This window comes from Siphateles boraxobius, unplaced genomic scaffold (genome assembly GCF_051911475.1).
Source record: "Siphateles boraxobius isolate OS27281-9 unplaced genomic scaffold, OSU_SipBor_1 51, whole genome shotgun sequence".
In the NCBI taxonomy this organism is placed as follows: domain Eukaryota; kingdom Metazoa; phylum Chordata; class Actinopteri; order Cypriniformes; family Leuciscidae; genus Siphateles; species Siphateles boraxobius.
Genome location: NW_027509153.1, coordinates 2157547 through 2175517, shown reverse-complemented (window position 1 = coordinate 2175517; position 17971 = coordinate 2157547). Strand labels below are relative to the sequence as shown.

At 40.5% G+C, this 17971-nt stretch overlaps 2 non-coding genes across 2 annotated transcripts; both read left to right on the top strand.

The window, feature by feature from the left end:
- The first annotated feature begins 4318 nt into the window (after positions 1–4318).
- trnaf-aaa (transfer RNA phenylalanine (anticodon AAA)) lies at positions 4319–4391 on the top strand. Its single transcript has one exon. It is a non-coding gene; the product is annotated as a tRNA-Phe (tRNA).
- A 5912-nt stretch (positions 4392–10303) lies between these two features.
- On the top strand, positions 10304–10377 carry trnam-cau (transfer RNA methionine (anticodon CAU)). The gene has a single exon. It is a non-coding gene; the product is annotated as a tRNA-Met (tRNA).
- Positions 10378–17971: the final 7594 nt, after the last annotated feature.

Sequence of the window (17971 nt, the reverse complement as noted above, 5' to 3'; positions counted from 1 at the left end):
ACATTCAGAAAAATATGGATATAGCAACCACAATAAATAGTGTGTGTTGAAATAGAAACTTTTGTAACATTATAAATGCCTTTACTGTAACTTTTGATGAATTTAATCCATCCATCGTGAATAAAAGTATTGATTTATTTTATTTATTTCCCCCCAAAAATAACTAACAATTCTTACTGACCCCAAACTTTTGAACAATAGTGTTTAATGTTACAAAAGATTCTATTTCAGATAAATGCTGTTCTTTTGAACTTTCTATTCATCAAAGAATCCTGAAATAAAAATGTAAATAACTATTTGTTGTACTGTAATACTGTAACAATAATACAATTGTTGACAATGATAATAATGAGAAATGTTTCTTGAGCACCGAATCATCAGAATCATGTGACACTGAATACTGGAGTAATGATGGTGAAAATTCAGCTTTGATCACATAAATAAATTACACTTTATTATATATTCACATAGAAAACAGCTATTTTGAAATCTAATAATATTTCACAATTTTGACTGTTTTATTTTGTATTTGAATCAAATAACAGACTTAGTAAAAAAATCTTACTGATCCAAAAATTTGTCTGTGTGAGGTTTTCTTACTCAGTTGGCCTTGGACTTTGGGAGGGGATATAGAAAGCATCATTCTCTCCAATTCTTCATCATCCTCCATTTCTGTAAAACAAAGCATAAAAGCAAAGATGGGAATCATATGTCATCCCACATTTAAATTTTTCAATTCGACCTTATATATACTCAACTGTACTGTCAACAAACCTGGAGGATGAGAGGCAGATGCTGTAAGGCCAGTGGAAGCATGTTCCGCTGAAACACTCTGAAGCTGGCTCTTTTTCTGAGTGAGGTACTGCTGCAGCCGAAACATTTTGCTGCCTGTGACGCACTGTTTCTGGAGGATAAATGCAGCATATCCATCTGCTCTGCTCTCCCAAACATCCCTCCAAGTCTTTTCTGCATTAATCCCAAAGCCAACCAAGTTGTCATCTTCATTCCTCACAGGTGGTGCCACTGATCTTCCAGTTAAATAATTTAGGAGGTCCTCGATTTCCTGGAAGCTTCTACTGTACTCAAGAAATGAAAGTAGGCTGTCCTTTTTGGGACCCTCTGGTTTAAACTGACCGGCTCTCTCCTCCTCCTCCTCCTCAACCTTCTTAGTCAAGAATATGGTATAGCCTACATCATTCTCTAGCAGCCACCGGAATGATTTGTCTTTGTACTTTCCAAACTGAAGCACATACTCTCCAAGCACCTCTTTTCTGTCTGACACATCACCTCCTCTCATGAAGACAACAGAGCGGGCATTCTCCTTGACCTTGTCTTCCCTTTGAGGGGCTGATTTGTCCTGGAGATTGGGGTTGTCTTTGATCCTCTTGGCTTCATCTGAGGGATCTTGTCTCAGATATCCAGTCGGTCCTTTCCTGAAGCACACTTTGATCTTGCCTGGGAAGATCACTTTCACCTGCATCCTGCTGTGCTGTACATATACATTCACAAAGAGCTGATTAGTGTTTATGGTCTGTTGCATTAACACACTTAATTAACGCACTTATATTCTGATTTCAATTATTTTATTTCTTAATAAATAAAACAACAATTAAATTAACCATTTTATTATTAAATAAATATTCATATTAATTTCACAATATCCTCTTTCACACACTATTATTGTGTTTAATTATCTATTTTATCACAATAAAATGTTATTCATATACTATACCATTAAATTGCACACATATTTTTTTGTAATCATTTTTTTTTGTAATTCAAATGTATTATATTTGTGTGTACTATTTATTAATTACATTAAAAGTACTACATCATACTGCACTGTTAACACATAGTTGTAAACATTTTATATGATTGCATAGTAAGAAATCAATGATGAAACATTCACCGTTACAAACAAAGACACTCTTATAAAATAACAGCTGTATTTACAACGAGGAGTTTGGTTTACTGGGTTTCTTAACATCACAATCAATTCAACACAATTAACAATACAATTAACTTAACAGTTAACTTAACTTACGTTACATGATAACAACATGCAATTTAAATGATAAAATATATGAATAATAATGTATATGTGGTCACCTGAGGTAAAATCTGTCTGAAGGTAGTTTAGACTGTACAAAATTGTTGTAAAAAACAAAACAATTTGCTGACAATTCGGTAAACAAATATCTCCGATCGTAAAACGGGTCTCCTCTCCTCCACTGCGAATGATTGATTGACAGATGACACTACGCTTTTTAAAGGGGTCATGACATGAGAAACCAAATTTGCCTTGATGTTTTGGTGTATAAGAGATCTATGTACTATTAAAACTTCCTGCAAGTTTCATAGCTTAAGACGTCCTCCCCATTATAAACGAAGCATTTATTTAATCAAGCTCTAAATACAGCTCGTTCTAGATCCATTGTATGAAGTGACGTCACGGTGCGAAGTGACGTACCAGTCGTTTGCATATGACCGCCTCCAGCGCAAGACAACTACGCCTCATTTCGCATCATCGCATGCGTTGTCGTGCAGCGAGTGGGTCTGTTTACAAGATGACTGCGATGCTATGCAGATGTGCTGTTCCTGTTTGAGTCTTTGAATACGCTGAATACGATCCAGACGTCAAGGAAAACAGTCGGATGCAGTTTATTTGCAGCATATGCAGCCCGCCAAAGCTTAATTTGAACGGTGAGTGATCAGATGAGTGTGACAGGGCATGTTACTGAAGAACGAGCAGAGAGAGAGAGAGAGAGAGAGCCCCGGCGCGCGCCTTCAAACTCTCTCTCTCTCTCTCTCTCTCTCTCTCTCTCTCTCTCTCTCTCTCTCTCTCTCTCTCTCTCTCTCTCTCTCACTCCCTCGCGCATTTGAATCAAAATCAATTGAGAATTGACACGATGGTAAAAGATCGGAAGACCGAAGTTTCACGTGGTGGAGCATTGTGTAGTCTACGTGTGATACAAAATGATAAACGTTAATAATTTATGCATAAGCAGCACTGACGTTAGCCAATCATAACAGTGGGCGTTAACACTGAACTCTTAAAGGGAAAACACCTCCAAAACAGACTGTTTGAATCAGAGGTGAGAAACAGGGTGGGAAAAGGTCATAAATCACTATATTTGTAAAAAAATTTTGTACAAAAAACTATAGTAATACTATAATTGCACCTAAGGGAAAATAATAAAACAAAACAAAAAAACATGTCATGACCCCTTTAAAATTCCCCGCCACCGAAAAGCGAAACAGCGCCAGGAAGTCTACGTGTGGCCAAAGGTATATTGCATCCATTGTGTTGAGCAGTACCATAGAGAATGAATGGGAAAAGTTAAGGGAAGTTAGCTTAACCATTTTCGGCTCCCGCGCGAAAGGTCCTCGGTTCGAAACCGAGCAGAAACAGCGGTTGGATTCTGACAGAAAATTTAAACTGTTTGCCACGCTAGGTGGGTGTAGCGCTCATTTCTTTTATACGCTTTTTAACAAGCGTGCACCTTAAGATTTATGTCTGCAACCTGAAGACGTGTTTCCATAGTGTAGAGGTTATCATGTTCTCCTCACACGCGAAGGGACCCCAATTCGAAACTGGGCGGAAACTGTGGGTGGTTTTTGCAAAAATTTCGTATGCAATTTTCTGTTGAGCAGGTCAGTACAATTGCAGGGATGATTGTGGTTTAATCTCTTTAGAAAAGGACAAAAATAAAACAAATGGCCATTGAGGTTTCCTGTATAGTAATAAAAAATGTTTGGTCTGCCAACAAAATTAACAGCTTTTTGCCATGTTAAAAACTCTGGGCAGTCTATAGCTTCAGTCGCTTTTGAACAAGCGTACCCTAGAAGAGGTGGGACTGACGTCCAAATCTAGTTTCCGTAGTGTAGTGGTTATCACGTTGGCTTTACATGCGAAAGGTCCTCAGTTCAAAATGTTTGGTCTGCCAACAAAATTAGCAGCTTTTTGCGATGTTAAAAACACTAGGCAGTCTATAGTTTCAGTCGCTTTTGATCAAGCGTACCCTAGAAGAGGTGGGACTGACGTCCAAATCAAGTTTCCGTAGTGTAGTAGTTATCACTTTTGCTTTACACGCCAAAGGTCCTCAGTTCAAAACTGGGCAGAAACAAGTGGAGGCATTTTAAATATAAATGCTGCAATTCGCTACAAAACCCTTACTTTTGAGACAGGTGAAGGCCATCGTACCAAGGAGCTGTAGGCAGAGTGCCATGCCGAATGACCTCTGTTCTATTGTTTGTGGACTTTACAGACTGTCACACTGCTTGGAGTGCAGAAAAAGACCATGCATCTCATTAATAGGTTTCTGTAGTGTAGTGGTCATCACGTTCGCCTAAAACGCGAAAGGTCCTCGGTTTGAAACCAAGCAGAAACAGCGGTTGGATGCTGACAGAAAATTTAAACTGTTTGCCATGCTAGGTGGGTGTACCGCTCATTTCCTTTATACGCTTTTTAACAAGCGTGCACCTAAAGATTTATGTCTGCAACCTGAAGACGTGTTTCCGTAGTGTAGTGGTTATCACGTTCGACTCACACGCGAAAGGTCCCAAGTTTGAAACTGGGTGGAAACTGTGGGTGGTTTTTGCAAAAATTTCGTATGCGATTTTCTGTTGAGCAGGTCAGTACACTTGCACGGATGTTTGTGGTTTAATCTCTTTAGAAAAGGACAAAAATAAAACAAATGGCCATTGAGGTTTCCTGTACAGTAATAAAAAATGTTTGGTCTGCCAACAAAAATTAGCAGCTTTTTGCCATGTTAAAAACACTGGGCAGTCTTCATTCTTCAGCTACTCTGGGCCCTAGAGATGCAAAGAATAGAAATGAACAACGCAGAGATTAGGTTATGCTCTAGAAAGTGTGTCAGCTATGACATTATTTTTTCCTCGGATGTGTTGAATCTCAAGATGGAAAGGTTGTAAGATGAGACTCCATCGCATAAGTCGCTGATTTCGATTTCTCATTCGATTCGAGAAAACCAACGGATTATGATCCGTATAGATGATAATCGGTGCAGCGATTGACCCTAGGTATACCTCAAAATGTTGCACGGCCAACACTAGGGCGAGAGCTTCCGTCTCAATGGTAGAGTATACCTTTTGATGTCGATTAAACTTTTTTGAAAAGTAACTTACAGGATGTAGAACCTTGTTCGAACCCTCCTGTAAGAGAACAGCGCCCGCACCACAAGCACTTGCATCGATTGCAAGGCTAAAAGATTTCTCAAAATCCGGGGCTGTTAAAACAGGGGCACACGCCAGCAATGCTTTACAATTTTCAAAAGCCTGTTGACAGAGCTCAGACCACCGAAAAGTCAACTTTGGACTCAATAAATCGGTAAGAGGTGAGACTACACTGGCAAAATTTTCGCAGAAGCTCCGGTAATATCCCACCATACCGAGAAACCGTCGCAATTCGCGACGAGTGGTGGGTACGGGAAAGTCACAAATGGCTTCGACCTTGGTCTCAATAGGCTTTACACAACTGTTTCCCACGACTTTACCTAAATAGGTAACGGTTGCCTTCACGAATTCCAATTTAGCGAGGTTTATGGTAAGATTACCCTTTGCTAAACGAGAAAACAATTCTTTAATCTAGTTAAGATGTTCAGACCAGGAGGAATTATACAACACCACGTCGTCAAGATATGCCTCACATCCTGACATTCCATAAAGTATACGATTTACGAGACGCTGGAACGTCGCGGGTGCATTTCGCACTCCGAAAGGCATAACCGTATACTGCAGGAAAACATCAGGTGTGACGAAGGTGGATAATTCCTTCGCTCTACTAGTCAAAGGCACCTGCCAATATCCCTTTAAGAGATCGAACTTACTAACATATCGGGCAGAGCCAACATGATCGACGCAGTCATCAACTCGAGGCAAAGGGAAGCAATCCGGCTTAGTAACAGAATTAAGTTTTCGATAATCTGTGCAGAATCGATATGAGCCATCAGATTTATATACTAGAACACAAGGGGAACTCTATGAACTGAAACTAGATTCAGCCAGATCATGAGCAAGTAGATAGTTCACCTCTTCCTTTCAGCAAAACTCTTTTAAAAGGATTGTCTCGATATGCGTTTTGTTTAATCGGACACGAGGCTCCTACGCCGATATCATGTTCTATGATAGAAGTACGACCAGGAACATCACGGAAAAGAGAGGGAAATGACATCACCAACTCAGTGACATCACTCCTCTCCTCCTCTGTCAGATAAGAAAGATGGGAGGAAAGATTAATAAGAATCTCAGAGTTTATAGTCGTCCGTCGACTTTTTCTCGAGAAAGAAAACTCTCATCCTCATCAACATTCTCCAAAGAATCCTTACTCGGGCTACGAAAGGAAGATGACAATTCGGGAAAAGAATCACAAGAGTTTACCACATTAACAGTAATGGAACGAACAGGAGCTATGTACAATTTCAACAGATTACTGTGACATACTTGTACTTTCTTTCTCTGATCAGGAGTATTCAACAGATAGTTATTATAGAAAAGATCTGTGATCTGACTCACAATCTGAGTTTTAGGTTCTAGAGAAACATCTTCATGCAGCAGCACTTTCCGACAAAGCAGATCATCATCAAGAAAGTACGAAGAAGACTGAGGATCAGAACATTTCTTAGACCCTACTTCAGAGAATAAGGTTTTAAGACTGTCGTCGCTCTGTTGAGCTCTAATCAAATCCTCTCGAAAAATCTGTAACAAAGAAGTCAGAGAACAATCAACATCAGAGAGATCACCATTGGTTTTCTCAGGAGTGGACAGAACCTCTGATGTATCGGTAGATTCATGTCGCAACACTGTCGAATCTTTGTGATCACAAGACAACGAAGAACAGGATTTCAGGTCTCTCTGCTCAGGACATTTGGACACATCAGATCCTGAGTCACCTGTATGAACAGTATAAAAGAAGGTGTCATGCAGTGGAACTTCAACTTCATTTTCAATTAATGGTTTAGCCATTGATTGAGTGACTGCACAAGCTGGAAACAAATCACGAGATTCTCTACAATTTCCAACATCAGATTTCCTAGGTGTAGATGCTATTATGGGTGGAGCTGCCACATCACTCCTTCCCCAAACATTCTCACCAGCTAAATCATTTCCCAAAATGTAATCCCAGGAACTGGAAGTGCAGGACGAACACCAACTACTACTTCACCAGATACAATGGCAGAGGAAAGATGGATTCGATGCAAAGGCACTTCAGTAAACCTCATCTCAAACCCTCGCACTAATACATGAGTTCCAGTAGCGGTTTCAGAAGTCAAAGGCAAAATTCCCTCTAAAAGAAACGACTGCGCAGCTCCCGTATCTCGAAGAAGACGTACTGGCACCGTTTCGTTTGAACCAGGCAATGACACATTTCCCTCAGTGATAAAGGGTGCATAATCAACAGAAGTTATACACTGATCAACAGATTTATCACTAGAACTAGATGAATGACGATCTTTCTCATCACAAGTGTCAATAATCAATGATGAAGCAGAAACCAAAGCAACATATTTCGACAATCTCTCTTTCTTCTCGAGAGTGAGACAGTCCGATATTTTATGACCAGGCTTCTTACAATAAAAGCAAACCATGTCCCATGAGAGTGCAGGTTTACTAGAATGTTCAGCCACTGTTGTCTTACTATTCCTACTCATCACATAAGACTTTGTCTTAGGTTGAAAGCAAAACTTAGAGTTACTCATATTGTTGGTTTTAAGACCTACTGCACTGAATGACCCATGGGTTAACACAAATTCATCAGCCATGATAGCAGCTTCTGAAAGTGTATTCACCTTGTGTTCAGTGAGATGCCTAGCTACAGCATGAGGAACACAATGTTTAAACTCCTCTAAGAGCACGAATTCTCTTAATTGCTCCTTAGTTGTAACTTTCATTGAAATGCTCCAACGATCAAATAGGTCCTCTTTCCCTCTTGCAAATTCAACATAAGTACATTCATCAGCTTTACTCAAATTCCTAAATTTTTGACAATATGCCTCAGGCACAAGTTCATATGCATGCAACACAGCAAATTTCACCACATCATACTCCCCAATCTGTTCCAGTGAGAGTGCAGAATAAACTTATTGAGCTTTACCTGTAAACACACACTGCAACAATAAAGTCCAAAAGCTTTTCGGCCATTTCATGGACAAAGCAACACGTTCAAAATGATATAAATATTTATCCACTTCCTTTTCAGAAAATGGCGGCACTAATCTTATATTCCTGTGAACGTCAAATACAGGTTCACCTGCATTCGCATGCCATTGTGGAACAGGAGGCACATTCGCTTGTGAACCTTCAGCTGTCTATGCTGCTAATTCTAACTCCATCTTTTTTATCTGAAACGCTCTCTCGTCACGTTCCCTCTCTAACTGAAATGTTCTCTCTTCACGTTCCCTCTCTAACTCAAGCTCCATTTTCCGCATAGCTAACTGTTGATTTAATTTTCTCTCTTCAAATTCTCTCTCTACCGCTCGCTCTTTCATAGCGCGATCATCACGTTCTGCACAAATTTCGCGGCATCTAAACACAGTTGCTTCTCTTGCAAAGACAACTCTGGAAATTTTGTCTCACTTTCACTATAAACCTCAACAGGAGTAGACACAAATGATTCACTCGGAGTGATTAACTCAGTGTTTACCTCTATAACTCCTCTATCAACAAGTGACCGCTTCAGAGTAGTCACCATAGTCTCCTTCAGCCTCTTCTCTTGAGAAGTAAAATCAACACTCAAGCGTTCGGCGATTTGCACCAACTGCTCCTTTGTACAACTCTCAAGCAAAGCTTCTGATGGACACGCAAAGGAATCCTCGACCACCGAAGACATTTTGTTCGTATGTTTTATACACAATAAGACAAACGAAACTACTAGCTAACACACGTGAGACGCTGTTCACTCGAAATACAATTCCCATAAGCCACTGCTTCAAAAAGGAACTACGTCACCGTATTACACAATCTCATTCACAAAAATGTCCAAAGACTTCCCACAAGTCAAAACACAGTGTAAGCGCAAAATAAACTGCACTATACGCGCAAACGCAACGATTTAACTTTTTTATTTTTGTAGAATGGATTTACCATTTATAATATAAGAGAACTCCAGCTCCTAACTCAGAAAAACACTAACTAAATCTTACCTAGTCTTCAGAGATTTACCGGGCTCGAGGCGACATTAAACGCTGAACTCTGCAACTATCAGTCAAACTGAAAGTCCGGAAGCGTACCCCCTACAGAGATTTAATCTCCACCCAGGATAACCTCCAAAAACAAGAAAGGCAAAATAACAAAACAAAACAACAAACAGTGCTCCGTCGGAAGGATTGTATTCACAATACAGCTGGAAACACTCTAATTCACCAGAGTTCATTTATAAAGGTAACCATTCACAAAAACATACACAGATACAACCCATACTTACCAACGTTTCCTACCCCGATAGGATCGCGGACGAGACTCCCAATTTATGTTACGGCCAGCTCGTTTCGGCCATACATAAAGTAAACAAGTACACCAAAATGACTTGCAAGATTTTATTTGTCCTCAAAAATCACAATTAACTAAATATAACAAAGTCTAGGGTTTCAAATCAAAAGGGGAAAAATCATAATCCAGTTGGGGAGTAAAAGAAGGCTAGTATGGGCTGTAAATCAAAGGTTCGAATGACTTCGCCAGAGGCTGTCAATCCTCTGGTCGAAAGTGAAGAGAAGATGTTCAATCCACTGTTTTATCCTCTTCATAATTAAGGATAATGAGGAAGCAGGGGTGTGCGATCTCCCAAGCTCTCTCTGAGCAAAACCGCCACCAACAGTCGAGCAAGCGGAACGCAGGGTCGTAACACAACAAAATTAGCGACTTTTTGCCAGGTTAAAAACACTGGGCAGTCTATAGTTTCAGTCGCTTTTGAACAAGCGTAACCTAGAAGAGGTGGGACTGACGTTCCACTCAAGTTTCCGTAGTGTAGTGCACTAAAGTGTTACTTTAAAGGCCATGTACTTCAGGTCAGTGTTACTTTAATGTTTGGTTAATTCTAGCATGAACTGAATTGCAGTGCTTTGTCAACATTACTGCATTTCTGGATAAACTTGCCAGAGGGTTAAAGACTCTAGCTTGAGCCCGCAGCCAAAGGTTAGGTTTGTCAGAAGTGGGATTCGAACCCACGCCTCCAGGGGAGACTGCGAACTGAACGCAGCGCCTTAGACCACTTAGACCAGTGGTGAGCAGCATTTTTGCAGGTGATCTACAATATAGGGCTTCACCGCTCACACGAGTCAGAGCACATGCCTCGTTGGCGCAGTTAGGCAGCGCGTCAGTCTCATAATCTGAAGGTCGTGAGTTCGAGCCTCACACGGGGCAGAATGGTGCTATTTGATACACGGGACCGTGTAAATAAAGGAGCTGCTTTCTGTATTCCCTTTTATGCCTTTGTCCATTTCTTCATATGCACTGTAATTGAAATCCAGTGTTTTTTTAAGACTAATGTTGAACAAATGCAGTAATAGTATTACTCTCATATTCATGTCATATGTGTCAGTGTTGTTACAATGTTTTGTTAAGGCTTATATCATTCTTTCATTCTAATGGCATGTCTTGTTAATGCTAATGTAATTTTTTACATGACATTCCTTGAATCTTGTGTCATGACACTCCACCCCATGCCCCCAAACCCATGACATTTCATTCCAAGAAATTTCCAAGAATCCTTGCCATGAAATTCTACTGCATCTTCTTCCGGTAAACATCACAACATGTTATTTCGTGAAATTCAGTTGAATCCGATTCAATCAACATGTCCATTTTTTCTGAAATGTCATGACTTGAAATTCCAAGTGCCATAGAATCCCATACATTGCACTAAAGTGTTACTTTAAAGGTCATGTACTGCAGGTCAGTGTTACTTTAATGTTTGGTTTATTCTAGCATGAACTGATTTGCAGTGCTTTGTCAACATTACTGCATTTCTTGATAAACTTGCCAGAGGGTTAAAGACTCTAGCTTGGGCCCGCAGCCAAAGGTTAGGTTTGTCAGAAGTGGGATTCGAACCCACGCCTCCAGGGGAGACTGCGACCTGAACGCCAGCTGCCGAAGGATAGTCCGTCAAAATGGGGATAATGTTGAACAATGTTGAACGCCACAGCCAATCACGTCGACGCGCTATAACATTTGCAGCCAATTAGAGAGCGCCATTCTCGACATTATAACATTTGCAGCCAATCAGAGAGCGCCATTCTTGACTTTTTCCTTATCATTTTCGACATTTGACCAATCAGAGTACAAGGAAATGTCGATGGCACGTTTACGCTTAGCACCGCTAGGAGGAGGAGTCAGGAAGCTAGCCGAGTGTCAATCAAGTTGCCGAACTGAGCCGAAGGTGTACGAAGTAATGACATATCCTGAGGGGCGTGTCAGAGGTCAAAAAGTTCAGACGTCGAGCATCACTGTCACGGAGGTCAGGCATCATCATTTTAACGGAGGACTGCGAAACTTATTTTTCGGTAACTTTAACTGTATTTTCGGACAATGTAATTTTATATTTGTATATAATTGTATATATTATAATTGTAAATATCGTGTGTGCTTTTTTTAAAGAAATAATTTGTATTATAGTAGTTTTGTTCAAAACGATATAACCTAACCGTTAGCCCCCCAACAAAAAAATGTCTGGCAAAAAATCCCATAAAGCCATGTCAGATACTGACTGGATTGCAAGGCTAAAAAAGTTTGCCAGCACAGGAGTTTGGCCATCAAATGAGGGTAACAGGCCAGCTCCTCGACAGAAAAAGTGGCATGACGTGTACCAAAGGGTGAGTGTGCTTTTGTCACCTTTGCATGATGTAATAATTGTAATCCTAATCATTTAATTCAATGTCATCATTATTTATAGATATGTATGTAGATAATGTTGCAGGTATTTGAGATTTATGTTTATTTATGTAAAAAAAAAAAACTTTTTTTTTGCACTGGGAGATTCAGAGATTTGAGGCAGTGGGGGTGGGGATGTTGAGTGAATGGATGTTTTTTTGAAGGTGTGAAATGTTCCTCTCTTGTTCTTTTAAAGGAGGATACAAACTTTACTCACTCTTTATCTCTAATTTTACAGTTTGTATCTCCCCTTCAAAGAACATGAATAAAAATAAATGACAGACTACAATAAATTAATGTGGCATTCATACTGATAAGTTAGAAATGCATGTATTCTATGTTATATGTGTGATATTGTTTACAGATTGAAAGATGTCCTATGCAGTCTCGCGGCCAGACAACCTTGCTCGGAGCGGTCCCAAAGTGCATATGTGGTTTTCACACTCAAAAGGTAACAATGTAAAGATGTAACTTGTATTTTTTTTATATATGTATAATTTACTGAACAAATTCTTCTCGTTCAACAATTATTGTAGCCTATGTATTTTTGTGGTTGTCTTAAGCAGGCCACAGCCTCTATTGGACAAACACCAAGGGTTGTTGAACAACAGTCTGCCGCTACTGGACCAGCACAGGAGGTCATGGCGCAGAGTCAGCGTCAGCTCCCACCCCAGCCTACTTCTAAAATTATACCAAGTTTGTCAAAGGTAATAACATTTTTTTTATATATATATAATTGCAGTTTTAATATACGTTTAGTATAAAGGTTTAAGTTCAGTGGAAATGGCTGGTATGTTTTTACACCTACCTGCCAGCTGTGACACCTTGTACAGGGGCGGCTGTAGTCTGCTTATTGGTCAGTTTCACTGTCTCAGGTTGGTTTAGATCAAGTAAAATGGTGAAAGAACAATGTAACCTATATGATCTCTCTTTCTTCTCTGGGCTCTGCTCTTGCATTCTCCTCTTCCTCTCTAATTGGGCTTTGCCATTATGGGTTAAAGGACACTCGCGTCCTTCATGGCATCTCTCTTGATTTTTCCAACTGGCTACTGAAGCTACGTCTTTCATTCTGTATTTCTCAGGTAACATTCCACTTATGCACAATTAATTATACACGTATTATTAATTAAGTCATCATGAATCTGCTTTGTTGCCATTTCAAGGGTAACCTTCATTACTGTTAATAAACGCTTTCTCTTACAAACTATGTGCAAACTATTTTTGATTTTAAGTCATTTTTAAAAGGTACTTGTTAAATTACTATATACTCACATTCTAGCAATACCTTCCCACACATTTTTCTATTCTAACTGTGCTTATTTCAATCTGTATAAGTAGTAGAGTGTGGTAATACACAGACAAAAAAATAAGTTAAAGAAAGAAAGCAGGTCCTTTAGTTATATAATGAATGATAGGATCAATAGATATTTTCTCATTTTACATTTTATTATATTTTTGGCCAATGTGCTGTTACAATTCAATTTGTCTTTTCATTGAAATTGTTTTGCCCTTTTTTAGTTTACCAAACCAAGATTTGGTGGGTCCCACATTGCTGCTGCAAAGCCAAATCTGAGTGTGGCTAGGAGACCATCTCAGGCTGTTGACCAACCCAGCGCAGCAGTGTCCAGTGCCCCTACACCAAGCACCACTGTCTCTGTAAGTACTGGCATAATCCACATTGCATTCTAAGACACATTCCACATCTGTGCACTTTTTAGAAATATATTTTGTATGCAGGAAATCTTATCATAATGAATTAAGAGCATTAATATACAGTTTTCACACAATATGCAGTCAGTGAACACATTTCCACAATGCTTACATTTTCTTAACAGACAAGCTATACCTCCCAACAAAATTATGGATTGTTTTTGTAGTATTTACAAATGTTAACACACACCACCCCACAATAGCAAAAACAATATTCCAAACCTTAGATACAGTATAAAAACCTCGGCTTCTTCAATGATATCAGTTCAAAAACAATATATCTCAGCTGATAATAAACAAACAATTGAATAATTGACACACACCTGATTTATGTTGGGTAAATGGGCCAACCATAGCTGATTCCAGTCTGGCTTAGACTCAGTGGCAGGGGTTATTTTTTTCTGTTACATTGACACTTATACATTAAAAGGAGGACTTTGAGGAGTGATGTTTTTGGAAACAGAAAAAGACAAACACTGTAATGTCTGGACGAGGAAGAGTTAGAGCAAGGGGCCCAGGGAGAAGAGCAGGCCCAGTGAGAGGTGCAGTGAGAGATGCAGTGAGATGTGCAGTGACAGATGCAGTGACAGATGCAGTGAGAGATGCAGTGAGATGTGCAGTGAGATGTGCAGTGAGAGATGCAGTGAGATGTGCAGTGAGAGGTGCAGTGAGATGTGCAGTGAGATGTGCAGTGAGAGGTGCAGTGAGATGTGCAGTGAGATGTGCAGTGAGAGGTGCAGTGAGAGGTGCAGTGAGATGTGCAGTGAGATGTGCAGTGAGATGTGCAGTGAGAGGTGCAGTGAGAGGTGCAGTGAGAGGTGCAGTGAGAGGTGCCGTGAGAGGTGCAGTGAGAGGTGCAGTGAGATGTGCAGTGAGAGGTGCAGTGAGAGGAGCAGGGCCAGGGAGAAGAGCAGGCCTAAGGACTTCCAAAGGCTGCAAGAACAGTAGTCAGTGATGAAATCCGTGCCACTCTCATTGACCATGTAATCAACCACGGTCTTTCGCTAAGAGAGGCTGGTAAACAGTAAAGGGAAAAAAAACTGATTTGCTTTTTACTGGAATACTGTACATGTGGACATACAGTTCCCAACCAATACATTTTGTGTAAAAATGGTGGATTGCATGTTTTGTATGCAAATACCTGTAAAACTGAAACACAAAAGTCTATGAAGTTTTTGTAATACAATAGCCAGTATTTTGAAACCCTAGTACTTTGATTGACTGCATGTACCTTGTGAAGTGAAAACAAGTGTTATTCTTTGACAGAATAATTTCATTCTGAGTCAGATTTCCAGTGTTTTGGTAAAGTTAGTGTGTGCAGAGAAAGATGTGTTCTATTTTGAAATGAAGAGTTAGTATATATTTACAGTTTTTTTCAATTGTTTACACGCAATTTTGAAAACCTCTACCTCCTTCTCCTCTTCATCTACCTCCTTCACCTCTTCCTCTACCTTCTTCTCCTCTTCCTCTACCTCCTTCTCCTCTTCATCTACCTCCTTCTCCTCTTCATCTACCTCCTTCACCTCTTCCTCTACCTTCTTCTCCTCTTCCTCTACCTCCTTCTCCTCTTCCTCTACCTCCTTCTCCTCTTCATCTACCTCCTTCACCTCTTCCTCTACCTCCTTCTCCTCTTCCTCTACCTCCTTCTCCTCTTCCTCTACCTCCTTCTCCTCTTCATCTACCTCCTTCATCTCTTCCTCTACCTCCTTCTCCTCTTCCTCTACCTCCTTCTCCTCTTCCTCTACCTCCTTCTCCTCTTCCTCTACCTCCTTCTCCTCTTCCTCTACCTCCTTCTCCTCTTCATCTACCTCCTTCTCCTCTTCCTCTACCTCCTTCTCCTCTTCCTCTACCTCCTTCATCTCCTCTTTGAGCCCCCCCTCTTATTCTCACTCTTCTTCTTCTTCTTCTTCTTCTAGCTCCTTCCATTTTTGTTGAAGACAGGTGAACTCACCTGCTGCCTTTTATAGCACTCCTGAGTGATGCGTTTTCAAATTAGCACATGTGTGCTTCCACGCCTGATGGATGTGCATATCCAATTCATTCATTAGTGTGGTCAATGGCAATCCGGGGCTTTGTAATGACAAGGAAGTAACCTCACAATCCTTATCTGTGTCTAAGGTGTGAAAATGTGTGTAGAGTTTTACAAATCACTGTGTGTAATGTTTTGCTAAAAGGGTAAAACAGACTTTGTGTGTAATGTTGTGCAAATCTGTGGAGGGGTTTTGCTCATTGGAGTAGAATTTTGCAAATTGCGTGGAAATTTTTATTTTAGTGTGTAAACAATCATAAAAATCTGTAACAAAATGTGTTATTGAGAAGAAAATTATCCATTTGGCCAATTGTGTTTTGTTGGTGTGAGTCTGTGTTAAGAGTTTAGGAAAAAGTATCTGAAGTATGGGTAAGCGCTTGTTAGCGATTGAAAAAAACTGTAAATACTTTTGAAAACAGATTCAAATAAGCGGCGATCCTAAATTGCAATATTATTTCCCACTATTACTGTTTTTGACTGTATTTTAATCATATTTCAAAAACAAAAAGAATCTTACTGAACATAGACCTTTAAACAGTATTGTATAATTCCATCTAGGATTAGTTAAAATTATTGGACAGTTATGACTGTTTCTTTCTCTTGTTATATATGCAACATATATTATATTTCATTGCATGTTGTCTCGGTAAGTAATTTCAAATTTTATTGGTCCAAAATAATTGAATTTGCATATTAACTGTCACAACTCAGTAGAGTCACACAAATTAGTGCTAGCAGCTGACACGATTCTGAAAACTATTGGAACAAATGTATACATTTTATTCTATAACCTTAAGTACGTATTTGACATCCAATATTTTCTATTTTATATGAGGGTAGTCTTGGATAGATAAAGCGGTAATTAAATAAATGACCTGCTAGACTAAATGTTTTGTCTTTTTCCTTCACAGACTACTCCTTCGGGGGCATTACTGCAAGATGCATCTGCAGTTCGACTGCATCGTTTGTGGTCGGACACTTTGCCACCAGAGGATCACAGGTGGATTGCCAGCAGGCTTTTTAAAATGGGGCCCAAGGGAAAACCAGAGCTTCGAGACAACCTACAGCTCTGGTATTACCCACCACAGCCAGCACTTATTTACAACCAGGCTCCAGCTCCAGACAGATTTTTTTGTCATGCTCTGTTGCTGTGGATGCCGTACAAGCTGTGGAAGATCAAGGCTCTCTGTCCCAATTCTGCCTGCTGGCAGCATCAGCTGACTGGAGGCGGTCTGCACAAAAGGGCACGGCAGGTTCTGGACATCGATAGGATGTACAACATGGTCACAGAAACCCTCATCTGTACCAAGTGTAAAGCCTCGCATGTGTCCTGGAGTCAGACTGTCCTGCAACAGCTGGATCTGGGCCATCGCTCTGAATTTCGGGTCATCCTCACGCGGAAGTAAGTACACTTTAATTCCACATCCAGTTGATAGCCCATCATCACATATGTTTGCAAATACTTTACAAATCAATTACGTAAAATATATGAATGTGTGGATTTTGCTTTTCCTAAGGTATGCCTGTGATATGAGAGTCATTCGGCTCCTGCGTGAGCGTGGCCTAGGCAACAGTCCCACGCGGGTCATCAAACAGCTGCGTGAGAACCACAGTGAGGAGTGGCTCCAGCGTATGGCCCGGTACACCACCCAATGTGTGGACTTCCTCAAACGACCCGGGGTGTTGCAAATACAATTCCAGGAACCCCCAGAGCCTACAGTGGTCCCAAGCTGCAAGTGGCTGCTCACCGTGTACAGCCAAGACATCCTGACAAGGCTGGATGAAATCCATGCAAGGATAACATCTACGTATGGTTCAGTCTTGAAGATGGATTCTACTAAAAAGGTTAGCAGGGGATTTTTGTTAATTTATGGTGTTTACTGTTATATCATTATCAGAGCATGAGTATCATATTCTACATGGTGTGATGTTTCATTGCATTGCATGCTTCCTGTCATCTACTGCAGATCACTAAGAAGCTGGCTGGGACGGCAAGGGGAACGGGACTCTGGCTTACCTCTGTTGGCAATGAGTTTGGTCAGGTGCTCATGAGTGTGCTGACAGCACAGGAAGGAGCAGGACTGGACATGATGGTCGATGGTCTGGTGAAAAGGTACCAGCAGGCTAGTGTGGATCCACCTGCTGTTTTGTACGTGGACTGTGGCTGCTGCAGTGCGATGTTGGTGAGACCAAGCTGAAAACCAGATTCAGAGGGTGGCCCGATCTCATGATTCGGTTGGACATCTGGCATTTTATGCGCAGGATTGCCATGGGGTGTACAACTGATGCCCATCAGCTGTATCCCATCTTCATGTCACGGCTGTCAGCGTGCATTTTTGAGTGGGATGC